We start from the raw sequence: 13494 nt of genomic DNA on the forward strand, positions 1-13494 counted from the left end.
CTTGGTCTGACGGGTGCTGAGATGTGGGTGGCTCTAACTCACCCCGAAACAGCCCCAGGGACATGGAGACCTTTCCAGTTTTTTCAATTGCGCTGTGGGACTGGAATGACACAGAAATAGTTGTGTTTGCCATTTTTTTTGTCCTGGAAGTTTAGCTGGCAGGGTAGGACTCATGAAGGGACTACAGCTGTGCCTGCCACCCCTGCTCCCCACTTCTACCATTAGCAGCCACGTTCAGATGGTCAGTTTTGCATTCTCTAGCTCAGCAAGCTCTAGATGAGCCAGAGAAATAAAGATGCTCTTACTTAAATGAGTATGGAGCTCCTGAAGTATTTTGTATACATTCTTTCCCATGAACAGCAAGAAGAATCTTAGGACAACTTTAGGGACTTCAGAATGGTCTGGGAAAAGGAAAGGAAAGGAAAGGAAAGGAAAGGAAAGGAAAGGAAAGGAAAGGAAAGGAAAGGAAAGGAAAGGAAAGGAAAGGAAAGGAAAGGAAAGGAAAGGAAAGGAAAGGAAAGGAAAGGAAAGGAAAGGAAAGGAAAGGAAAGGAAAGGAAAGGAAAGGAAAGGAAAGGAAAGGAAAGGAAAGGAAAGGAAAGGAAAGGAAAGGAAAGGAAAGGAAAGGAAAGGAAAGGAAAGGAAAGGAAAGGAAAGGAAAGGAAAGGAAAGGAAAGGAAAGGAAAGGAAAGGAAAGGAAAGGAAAGGAAAGGAAAGGAAAGGAAAGGAAAGGAAAGGAAAGGAAAGGAAAGGGAAAAAAAAAAAAAAAAAGGTGTTAGTTGTTCTGGGGTTTTTTTCATTAAGTTAGTATCCAGACTAAATATTTACATTTGCATCTGAAATTTTAGGAAATATTTGATGGTTAGAAAAATCTATTTATTCCATTAGCTTCTTAATTTACATTTCCATATTTGTACTCAAAGTGCCTACAGTAGGCTTTCTTTGAGAAAAATTTGCAGAGACAAATTTAGATTGAAAATTACTATTTAATAGCCATGATTTTGTTTTTACAGCTGCTGATGCAGTCTGCATTTTACCACACTTTTATTTCCAGAGTCTAGGAAAGATGTCAAGGGCTTCCATCCCCAGGCAGGAGAGCAATTGCATGTGTGGAGCTTCATCAGGCCTTTGCACAAACTTTTAAAAACTTCCTTGTTCTTTTAAATTTCTGTGTTACTTCATTGTCCTCATACATTGCAGTCACCACAGCCACAGTGTCCAAGAATGGTATTTTTCTTTAATAGTAGCAGCTGGTCTACCAGCTTCTCCCAGCCTCAGCCCAGCTCACGGCCCTCATGGAGTTGTCCTCCCCCTCAAAGGCCAATGGCCACGGAGGCCAGGAAGAAGCAGAGGTAGCAGAATTTTGAAACTGGAAGCCAGCAGATTGCATTTTATGGATTGAATTGACTCTGCCGTCTTTTGTCTCTTTCTTTCTATGTGCTCATCTGAAAATTTCAGGGATGCAATTGATGCTATGTACACAGTTTAAATTTCAAGTCCTAATTTTGGTTCCAACACAGTATCTTCTTGATCTTGAATTCAGCGATTGTGTTCCCCAATAAGTCACACTTGGTCGGAGGTGGAGGCTGCCCTGCCTTGTTGCACAGCGCACGTCACGCCTGCACAGCGAGGAGCTCGGCCATCAACCCCGTGGCAGCTTTTAGCCCAAAACACCGCGCTTCTTGTGCCTCTGTTTTTGCAGGGCAATTCTCTGCTTGGAAATCCCCAAATCTGGGGGCGACCTGCCCTTGAGCTCAGTGTTCACAGACCTGTTCACTGATCGTGCTCTATCAGTGCAGGAAAACCTTGTATGCACATCGGGGCTAAAAAGGAGACTGAAGCCTTCTTACCGCTACTCAATAAACCTGCAACTGGTACCTACAACAGGTTTTTGTCCAGGTCACAAACGACCTTTCTCTGCGTTTTTTCCTTTGTGCTTCCCATAGGGCTCCCTGCTACCTTGCCCCTTTGCTACTCCAAAAAAGCAGTTCCCTGTTCAAATGAAAGGACACAGTTTTATTGATCATTATCCTTTTTTCCTAATTTACAAAATTTGAGATGAGTCTTGGAAAGTCACTCAAGAAAGCATCAAAAGTTCCAGACGTCACTTGTTTATCTCTTTTTTTTTTTCCTTTTTTTTTTTTTGCAAAGCATGCTACTGGCACATATGAGATGCTGGCAAGAAAGCAAGTTTGAGACTCTAATATAGTTGAAGGACTTTATATAGAAGGTCATTGAAGTGCAAACTTGTACAAACTCTGCTTGTACATATTTCACAGCAAGGAGAAAACTGAGTAGTTTACAAAGTGCTCTTTTAAAATGCTGTATTAATCCAATTCTCTACCCTTCCTGAAAGAACTAAATAACCACTCTGTACCCCAGGATTCTTGGGAAACTGCTCTCAAATGTCCTCCATTCAAGTTTTCCAGAGTCATTTCTCCCTTCAGATTAGCCATCTTAATGATTCGTGATCCCCCAAAAATTATTACAATGGGAACAGTTTGTCAAGAGCAAAACAAACAATTTGCAAATATTTGAGCATTTACTGAGTCCTGGATTCTTTCCAAGAAATGGACTTCTAGCCCACATCATGGGATTGTTGCAAATTTACTGTTGACTCCCGTGAAATTATGTAGCTATTCTTTGCACTTGCATACTCCAGTCAAGAACTGATTTCTTTCTCCTCCAGCCGTGCAGGGCTTTGGGCAAAGGGAGGAGAAAGGTTGGGTGCAAGAAGAGCAACAGAGCACCCTGCTGATGCTGGAGCAAGGCTGTTCAGGTGGTTTCTTTGGGTATTGTAGGCGAGGGCTGGGGAACCGCCGCAGCGTGAGAGCAAACACCATGGTGGCGTCCAGCAGCTACTCAACGGAAATGGCAAAATTAAAAGCAGCATTAAGGTGAAACGGGAATTATTTGGCCTGGGTGTTTCTGGTGGATTATAGCCAAAAGTGGCTTGAGTTACTAAATTGGAATTCTAGTCCCAAGGAAATAAAATAAAACTGATCTTGAGCTTCTTTAAGCCAAGGATACTCTCAGCTGTTGTTCGTGTAGGCTTACAACATCTAAGTGAGAGTTTACTTCTTGTTCTTGACTGAAAATTGCAGAATAATGTTTTTTCTTTTCTTGAAACAATTAAACAATTTTGTTTTCAGTCGGATACTGGAAATATAAGGGTAGCACAGGTTTTCCTTGTGTGTGAACTCATTTCTAACTAAGCCGGAGTGTGAATTCTACCTGTGAGAGGCATAGGTCCAGCGGCTGGAACCGAGTCTTAGACTCTTCCCTTGGGCAGTGAGACAATGCAGTTTTTAATGTGCCACAACTAAACCACTTTACTGGTGTATATCAGCTTTCCAGAGCCCTTCTCATTTTTGTCTGTATTGCTATGCTCCTTTCTTTTCATCCTTTAATGTTGGCAGCGGGCTTATATGTTGACATTTACCTTTAGGCCTAAAGATCTTGCTTCTCTGTAGGAGGTGACATTCATTCTCCTTCTTTCCCAATGTCAGATCATCGTGGCTGTATTCTTTTAATTGGAAATGTTGAGTGCTCACCTCTGTTTTCTCAGCAGCTCAGTTCATAGCCATCACAAAGGCAGACCGCCTCTTTCACGAGTTTTAATTTAATTAACAGTAAGACACACAAATTGGGTTTAAAAAAAAAATTGATAAGAATTAAACAGAACACCAGATGGCTGTGTAAATCCTATTTAATAGAGAGCTGGAACAGGAACTTTTCTCATAACTGTATTATTAATAATTAACCTATGGAGGATGCTCCGAACAGAACAATCATGGCTGCATCAGATTGTAATTTTTCACTGCATTGATCACGCGACTCCGATACTTAAGCGCATGAGAAGTCCCGGCTCTCATCAACTGCTGCAACAACCTGCACTCGCCATACACTTGCTCAGAGGATGTGGTTTTGCCTTGCACAATTCCTTGTGCACAAAATGCCTTCCGGGATAGCTCTCATCGTGAGATGGGGCCACACCTGCAGCATTTCCACCCCACACAGGAGCTAGAGAAGGTTAGTCCCTGAACGGGCAAAAGAAGCATCCCTGCTGCTGCTGAGGAGGCAGCTCTGCCCCTCAAAATGTGCGGTCGCAGCCCTGCCTCAGGCACGGGCTGGGGCAGAGCTCAGCTGGCGCGTCCTCAGGAAGGTTCACTGGGAGACCTCGGTGTTTGCAGGAGAAGCAGAAGAAAATAAGCTGGAGAACAGAGGGCAGGAGAAGCCCAGGGACAACAGGAAGCTCTGAAACTCCTCCCTTTGGAGAGCAAGGAGTATATCTGTGCCACAGCTGTGGCTCTGCGAGCTCTGTGCGCTCTCAATTCGCTGTTCTCCTGCGAATTGCTGCAACGCCCTGGGCAGGCACCGCCGCGGGGGAAAGGTGGAGAGGGCCACGGGGACACGCCACCCCCCGCCCCGCGCGCAGCCGGTGCGTTAGCCCTCGCACAAGTGGAAAACTGCGTTTAGGTAACACGAATTGTGTCAGCTCCACAGCTTTCAGAGCTGTGTAGGTCACAGAAAATCTCTCTTGCGGCTGTTTGTCCTTCTTTGGAACAAATTTAAGTTCAGGAATTTGCCATGGGATGAACATTGGTCTTTCTGTACCCCGATCGTTGGAACGTGCACAGATATGAAGCACGACAGGGTTATGTTTTACCACCTAAATGTGAAGCCTCGGGGAGAACTCCTCAAGAAAGAAGGCTTCCAGGAAGTTGACTTTTTGCTTTTATTTCTGTAGTCTCTGGTTAATTTTTTTCCACTCTTTAGTTTCAGGAGCATTTAACTGAGGTCTTGTGGAGTCATTGATGGTTTGGACTGTGGTGGTGGGAAGAAAAGTGTCTCTTGCTTCCATGCCTGGAGAACCAGACAATACTGTACAAATGTAATTTAATATCTATGTGAACAGTAGAAACACTGTGGCCATTCTGGACTCTTAAGCTTATCCATGTAATTTTTCTTTTTACATTTTTCATTGCATATTACAAACGTTTTGTCATAGATTGGAAAGGGAAGGAGTTATTTCCCTTCCTCACAGAAAGTGTTTCTATGTCTCTGAGTATTTCATTAGCAAGGTTCCTTCCTCCCACTGAAATCTGTGGTTCTGATGATTTCCTTTCGGCCAGATGTTTTAATTTCTTTTCTTTTCCAAGATGAATATCATGTTGTTATTTCCTGCCCATACATCCATCCTCTCAGGACTTGGGTGAATGATTTCTCCATCCTGAGTGGTGTTTGCAATATTCCCAATTTAGTGTAATATGCAGACTTAATTATTTTCATTTGCGAAGTGCCACAGGGTCTTAGATGTCCACCAAGACATTGACAAGAGAGCAGAGGAACACATCAAACCCATTGCATGGATGTCCATCACAGATGACAGGACTTAAAATTACCTTTATTAATAATAAAATCCTCTTAGAAAAGAGCAATTAATATGGTCTGCTATAAACCTGACCTTAGTTGCCCCCAATTTTGGCTTCATTTATCTCCCCATAGGCAGTAGACCTGCTAATGTGCATTTTGGATGGAAAGCCAGATGGGGATGAGTTCAACCCCTCAAAAAAATAATAAGATTCAGTATTTCAAGTTATTGAGGGAATATTCCTAAGTGGTCTTTAAATTTGGATGTCTGCATGGGTACTGACTGAGGGTGTGGCTCTCCTACGTGAGATTCTTGTCACACAGCTGTAGATGTCTATATTCGAGTACATTTTTGGGACTCCGTGCCTCACGGTGAGAGGAGGCTCATCCTATGAGCGAGCATTTGTCTCCATCAGCTCTGCTGGGAGCGAAGCCATCTACACTGGAGGCATCTGAGTTTGAGCACCAGCCGAGCCTTTCCTCACCACATAGCCAAAGGAAAATAGTTTACTGACTCTCCTGGGAGATGAAGAGGTTATAGCATTTTAAATTTCTCCTGTGCCCATTGTGGTCGGTTTTTTTAGATACCAAGGGGAGCTTGTTGTTTGCTAGCTTTTTATTGTGACATGTTTTCAGAGGAATAATTAAATAAGAAGGATTTCCAAGTGGTTTTGATTCTGTACAGGTAAGAAAACCCTGGAATGTTAGATGCTGGGACTTCAGATTCATTTGCTTGTTTTCAGATAAATAATTCCATTATAAGATTTATTCATACATGTAAAAAGAGGAGAAATGAAACACTAGCAATAAATCTTTTCAGAAAACATGCAGCCCATTAGAATATGAAACTGAAGTTTTCTCACGAGCCAACCCCCTTATTCACTACCCTACAGAAGAATGCTTAGCACAAAAAAGAGCCTCCATCCTTGTCTCGGGGAAGTGAAATTATAAAGACAGTTTAGGCAGAACAAGGTCTAAACTGAACCAACTAAGGAATCTGTGTAAACTCTATATTTTCTAGTTAAACTCTATATTTTCTAGTTATACACTTCAAATATATCAGACTTAATTTTATATCACGAATTGAAAATCTAACAGAACGACAAGAAAATCCCCACTACATTCCTTTCGCTACTAAGAGGATTATTAATTTTGTTTTCACTCAGCACTGAAAAGCATTTCTGTCGATGGGCAAATTGCAAATGGTCCTGGCAGTTTTATTTACCCCATTATTTTTGTTTTCTATTAGACTAATTTGTTTTTATTGGGTTTTATTTTGTGCCTGTTGAACAATCTGGTTCCTGGTCATATCCTGTTTCTATCCACATTGCTCATTCTAACAGGATCATGCCCTCTCCTTTACAGAGCTGTGCCACATGGTGGTTTTGGGCAATTATACAAGCACTGGGGTGCTGGGATGACCCTCACTGCCTTGGTTCTGTCTTCTTGTCACCTTTGTAAAGTGAGATCTCGATCCTGTTAATGTACTCACTGATTTAGCAGAGCGCAGAAGATCTATCCCAAATGACATGCGTGCTTTTGTAGAGCAGCCTGAGTCACAGGAAAGAGATGTGGTTGTAAACTGTAGCTATGCTAAGGTTTTAAGTGTTCAAAATCAGAATTTTGGGTTCAATAACTCAGGTCAACCAGCAAGTACATCCAGATATTGGATTTCCATAGAAGTGGGGAATATGTGAGTATCTTGGGACTTGATACAAGCAAGTATTTCCCCACTGCTAAATGGCTCTGAGAAAGATATTTTGGTTCAGAAAGGTGCAGTGAAAGGTTTAACGGAAGGTGGAGATTATTGCTAAAACCATAATAAATACTGCTGGGTTTATGCCTTAAAAGTAACTCAGAGACTGAGGTTGCACAATTTGTTGTTTGGTTTTTTTTCCTGGTAATTCCAGCCCATCTGGGCTCTGCCTACAACTATAAACCTTTTCCCTGTGCTACCAGGTTTGTAAATGCTGATGTTAGACTCCAGATATCAGGTCTGAATATTCACCAAGACTGTCATAAAGCTTATCTACAGGATGAGCAAGAACCTCATGAATATTTGTGTGATGCCATTAGACAGTCAAATGACCCCCAGGGACAGAGGGAAAGCTGCAGAAATCCTCAGGGCAGGGACATTTCCTTGCTTCGTGTTCCCTGTGTGTGTCTGCAGCGACTGCAATATCTCAGAGGACTGAGACAATATCTCAGGATACTGAGACATTTCTCACGTAGTGTTTATTTTTATGCAATGGTCAGGTCCCATTGAAACAAGTCTCGATCAGTTGAATTTTCTTTCATCCAAGTTGAACAGGGTTCCATGAAATTCTTTTTTGTGTCTGGATGAAGGAATTTGGACCTGCTGATTTGTTCTCCCTCGTAAGGTTACTCGGGTGCAAAGTGTTTTAAAAACTGGGCCTGTGGCCATGGCGAGAATTTAACTATAATTAGAGCAGGTCTCTTTTGTGAAAAGGTCACAGTCTCACAGCATGGGTACTTGGATTGGAACTTCACTTATTATTTTTAATTCATAAATAACAGGGCAAGTAGTTTTCTAGTTCTTTCTTAAATTTTCGACAGTTTTACTTGCACCTCTTATCAGGCACAACAGCAAACAGCAAGCCAAGTTCCAGCCATATTTACCCTCAGACAACCTCATTTGTCGTAGTTTAATAGCACAAACACTTGCTAAAGGCAGATTTTTGCCGCACCCCGGATCATGAAATAAATATATTATATCCCATCTGCTTCTGTTATGGTGTCTCAGAATAGCTTCTTCAAAACAAAGGGCTCTTTGTTCACTTGAAGGTTCAGAGAACAGAGTACAAGGTGAAGATAAGAAAAGGCATATGCATATGCTGGCCTTTTCCCGTACTGCGTATTTCCTAGCAAGTGTCAGTAATTTCCACTGAGCTCTGTCGTCTCCTGCGCTGCATCGGGTGAAAGGACTCTGTAAGTAGATGGATCTTTTAATGGATCAAAAAACTGTTCTGACATGTTTTCCTTTTTTTTTTTCCCCAGTTTTTTTTTTCCCCAAGAAAGTATGTTTCAGTTCAAGAAAAGTGTTTTATTCAGTGTAAATTCAGACTCTTTATTTAAGTTTTGAGTCTTAAAAATGTTTAATACCAAAGGAATCCTCAAAAGTGAAAAGTGGTTTAAAAGCAAAGAAATTATGTTTTGTGTTGACATTTTCATTGTCTTTTTTTCCTGTCGTGCATGTGGGCACGTGTTTACCCTTTAATTCATCTGATCGTCTTTGGTGAAATGGCAGTATATTTTTTGCCCTTCAGGGGAAGAGCGGTAATATCTTTCTTCGACCTTTCCCTGAGTTTCTTCCACCCCTGCCGATGTTTGCCGATACTCCCACAGCATCTTCAGCAACCCACTGAAAAAGGATCATTTCACATCTCCTCTGATGAGGGTTTCGCTGGGAGAGACACGACATCGCCTATACAGAAGCAGAGACGGGCGAGCCCAGCTCTCCATCCCTCCCGGCTTCTGGTTTGCCGAGCGAATGCCAACTCCCCGTCCAGACCAGGACTGGCTTCGGTCCTGCTGGGAACGCCAGCACGGCAAGCTCGGCTCTGTGCTTCTCCGCGAGGCGTGTCATGAAGTCTTCTCTAAGAAGACTTACCTACTGTCATCCTTCCAGAGCGCACGATGCCTGTGGTTCGGATCCCCCCGGCTTTTCCAACGTGCGGCTCCTCCGCTCCCTGGCGACGTGCCCAGCAAAGTGGGGAAAAGCAGCGTATGCAATCCACTTGATGCTCCCCTTGCTTTCCCTTGCGGTTCAGAGGCACGAGGGGACGATCGACTCAAGCGAGTCAATCCAAACGGTTTCGGCATTTCCGCTTCGGCGTTTGAAGCGTGACGCACCAACCCAGGGCTGCCTGGGAGCAGGTGCCGCAGCCTAAAACTTGTTAATCGATGTAGGCTTGCAGAAGCCATGAGCTAGATCAAAAGGCAAATGTTTAATAACGAACGTTATTATGTTATTATGTGCGAAGGACGTGAACGCAGCTACGTGATAGAAAGAAAAATGGCTCCTCCCTTCCAGTATCTCTTGACATTACCAATCTTCCCCTGAAAATGTATTTATGCAGCTCCTTTTCTAGCTCTCCCTGACTGATTAGGCGCACGGCTGCTCACCTGAACCGAAGCTTTTGCTTGCTGAGGTTTGCCAGCCTTTGCTACAAGGCTTACAGTGAAGGGTGAGCTGGAGGGGGCACGGCAGGAGTAGCTCTGTGAAAGCAGGACGTTAAAGTCACAAGTTTGCATTGTTAGTTCTGACATGCAGGTTTTTAAAGTGTTTTCGCTGGTTCACTGATGACTTCTTCCTTCCTACCTCAGCCCCTGGCTATTTAGCATAGGATGCATTAGCAACGCAAGATGATCCTGTCCGAGTGGTTAATTCTTTCGCCTCAGTGATAGATTTCTGCACTCGTAAGGGAATTAGAATTATTTCAGTAATAAAAGAGATACTGGGGGTTTTCTGCATGATTAACTCCAATCATTTGAGGCTGACCTCTGCCTTTTACCTGTCTTGCCATAAGTTTCCTTATTTTTGCTGACATCATTATTCTGTCCAAGACAGATAACTCTTTCCTTTTTTACTGTTTGATTTGTGAGCATTGTCTGACACTCTCAAGAATTTCCTGGGGTTTTGCCACCTGGCTGTAGCTTATCTGTTATGTGCCGCGGGATGAGAGAGATGCCCTTCAGGTAGGGACGATGGGGCGTTTTGGATAAGGGGTTAAACAGCACCTAACCTCTGGCAGGTCGGGCAAGCGCAGTGCTAATACCGAACAGCAGCAGTGACAGGCGTCCTCATCAGACTTCTTCTCTGTCCAATATAACAGAAAATAAAAAATTGAAGTCTCTCTCTTACAGTGTTTTCTATCAGAACTAACTTCCTATACAGTTAGAGAGATATGAAGGTACTTTATTTTCTGCATAGTAAAACTCATGCATTTCGGAACAAGTACGCTGAGGAAAAAATCTCACAATGTCATGAGAGCTGTAAAGTGCTTTCCCACAATGCATATACATGATGAGCTATGAGAAAGAGCTGCCATACATCAAATTAGATAGCAATGTGGAAAAGTTATTGTTCAGTGTGGTATCCACAGTGGTGTCTCAAATATTCTTTTTATTTCTATGTGTAAAACAGTTCCTTTGGGCCCTTTCAATTCCCACTGAAGGCTTTGGGAGATTTTTTCCATATTCTAGGCAAATATCCATTTAATCCCCTGTAGCACAGAACAGTGGCTTTTGGAGGTGTCAATACTTTCCTGTGGCTTTCAGTGGCTCTCAAAAACGCCACCTTGGCAGCCTTGTTATTTGAGATGGCTCTCCAGATTAATGTGTGATTTTATTTTTTTTTAGCCTTATTTTAACTTTAAAAAAATGTGTACCTGATAGGCTGGAGGGCAGTATAGTTTTCTTCCTAAATCAGAGAGGTATGCATGGTACCACCACCATCTACTGGGGTCCCTGTGTCATGGGACGAGACAAGCTGCAGTTCCTGAATGCAGAAGCATTGGAAAACATTTTGCTTGAGCTCCCACATCCTGATACATCACCTTTATCAACTTGGAGGGGACTCACTCTGCCCATGAGATAAAGCTTTTAAATGGCTCTTTTTGGACGCGCACCATCGCCTCCGCTGCCAGTGCTTCCCTTTCAGTCAGCAGTATCTTGCCCTTCTGCACAGCCCTGGCCACGCTGGTCGTGTCGCAACGCTTTCTGCCTTTCTCTGCTGGGTTGCACAGGAGCAGCCCCAGGTTGCCCCTAAAAGCCTCCCAGCCTCATTTTACAGTACTGAAGAAAGGGAAATAACATTTAATGGGAACTTTGAAAAAGCACTGCAGCATTTAGGCCTCTGAAATTCAATATACCACATCACCATTTTTCATTGCACGTTGAAGCATTCTGCCTTGAAGCTTTTGTCTCAAACTCTGTTCCTTTCTGTGCTTGTGACACTAAGCAAAGCATTAGTGTAATCTTTAACTTGGTGTCAGTGCCTATTCCTAGAGAAGAGAGAAAGTTAAACGGCCCAGTAATGGCTCTGATGAGATTTAAGATCAATTTCTGAAATTTTGATAGAGCGAGGGTTGGCATTGTCCGAGGGTCACTGCGTATTTCATTAACACCTGATGGAGCAAACAATGAAAAACTCTACTGCTTGCTGTAAGCAAATAATAGATCAAAACTCATTCATGCTTTTATCTTTCTTATCCTGATCTTATTTTTCACTTGTTTTTGTAATAATCAGAGTAAGATGAACACCATCAAGACTGTGGCATGCAGCCAATCATTATTGCCTTGTACAAAATAAATTGTTCCAAGGAACTGGGTTTTATAGCAATTCCTTCTCAATTTTCCTATATTTGTATTTTCATTTTAGCTGTTCCCAGAGTGAAACAACGAACAGATTAAAATGTCTGATGAATTCTCTGAAATGCCAACCAGCAAAAGTCTTTGACTGTCTCATTGCCAAGGACAACTGAATTTCTTTGTCTCAATCATTTCTGATAATGTGGTGAACAATTACAAGAGCAGGAGGAAGCCTGGATGTTGCTTTGGCCCTTCATCTCAGAAGTCTGCACATCTACCAGTGTAATTTTCCTTTCTATGAGTTGCTACAATTGCTGTTGAATTCATCATATCTGAAAATAAAATTTACAGAGGGAAGCAATTCTCTGTCTAGCTTCCTTCCACTTCATCTTTCTGTCCATTTGCCAGAAAGATAATAAGCCCTGGCAGCATTAGCACAAACATAAACACTGGGCATTAGGAAATGCCTCCCTGCAATATTGCTGTCATCACCTTAACCTTAAACTTTAAAGGCTCAGAAAGACTAGGACTGATGATTTATAAATTATCTTTTTTGAAAACTTTCTTTTTTTGAAAGAAGCTTAAAAGAAAAGGTATTAAAATGTTCATATTTCCAGGAAAAAATATGAAGACAAAAGAGGTTAAAAGTGTACCTATCAAAGTTCTTCACTCTGATTTATTCAGTGGGAACAGTAAAGTTTTATTTTCTGGTTTTTTTGGTTTTGAGAAGCACAGGCCCCAAAGCCTGTTCCATCTGAAGAAACACATTTTAAATAGCTGCTAATGTGCCGTTAAAGAAAGAAATGTGCTATTCCACAACAATCCTAATTACTGCGCACGCGTATTTCGCTCTGCGCTAGCAATGAACCGATCATTTAAATCACAATAACGGTTTTGTTATTATGCAAACATCTAGAAAAGACTCCATTAAATTCCCAGTTTGATCATCGTTTCATAGACAGTGAAGATGAAAGCACAGTTGGAGTTTTCTCTACTTCTCAGTCCCAATAAAAGCACTGTTGCAGCTGAAAGGGCTGACGGAGGGCAACGGGGCAGCTGCCAGACATGGTCCGTGTCCACCCTGCCCAGCAGAGGCAACAGCGGCCACCAAGCCCACCGGTGGCCTCTGCTTTCCTCCTCTCTTTCCCTCTCTACACCCTTTACCCACCCCCTCACCTCCAGAAAGTTCTGCTTCTTGCAGTAGTGGAGGGTTTTACATTTCCCTTCTAAGAACATTTATTCACCACAAAACTCGTAAATGAAACTCTCAGTTCTGCTAATACAATCAGCTGCGTTAGCAACATACTTGTTTTTCATCTTTTCTTTCAGTTATTTTGCCTCTTAATTATCTTTCTTTGTGATTAAAGATAGTCACATTCTAAATTCAATCACCGTGAAGAACAATATGAAACAAAGAAGTCTCATCTTTTTGTATAAAACTCGGCTGTGGGATCCAGTGGAGCTGTAATTTTACCATTAAGAAATTGCCCTTTTCAGTTGTCTGCTGCTCACCTTTTCTTTTCCTCTGAACAATAAACTGAAGACGCGTCTCAGCTACAGGATACAAAACGTGTACTTTCTGTACCAGAGCACCACAGCTTCTCCTTCTGCTTTTAAATTTGTCTTTTTGCCCAATCGGTAAAGAATGAGCTGTCATTTTTTGAAGGTAATCTGACATAAAGCATTTAAAGTAGCAAAATACCAGCCAGACCTCTTGCAGTTTACAGGAGAAGGAGAACCATGCAGAATGGTTCACTTTGGGGCCATATGCGGTGAATAGAACAATAGA

At 42.3% G+C, this 13494-nt stretch overlaps 1 protein-coding gene across 2 annotated transcripts in view; it reads left to right on the forward strand.

Annotated features, from left to right (window-relative positions):
* The window catches only part of TRPC7 (transient receptor potential cation channel subfamily C member 7), a gene marked incomplete at both ends in the record, with an annotated part of 70593 nt that overhangs the window by 24421 nt on the left and 32678 nt on the right, over positions 1 to 13494 (forward strand). The gene's annotated exons all lie outside the window — the stretch shown is intronic.

This window comes from Phaethon aethereus, assembly GCF_964289735.1.
Source record: "Phaethon aethereus genome assembly, chromosome: 14".
NCBI classification, from domain to species: Eukaryota; Metazoa; Chordata; class Aves; order Phaethontiformes; family Phaethontidae; genus Phaethon; species Phaethon aethereus.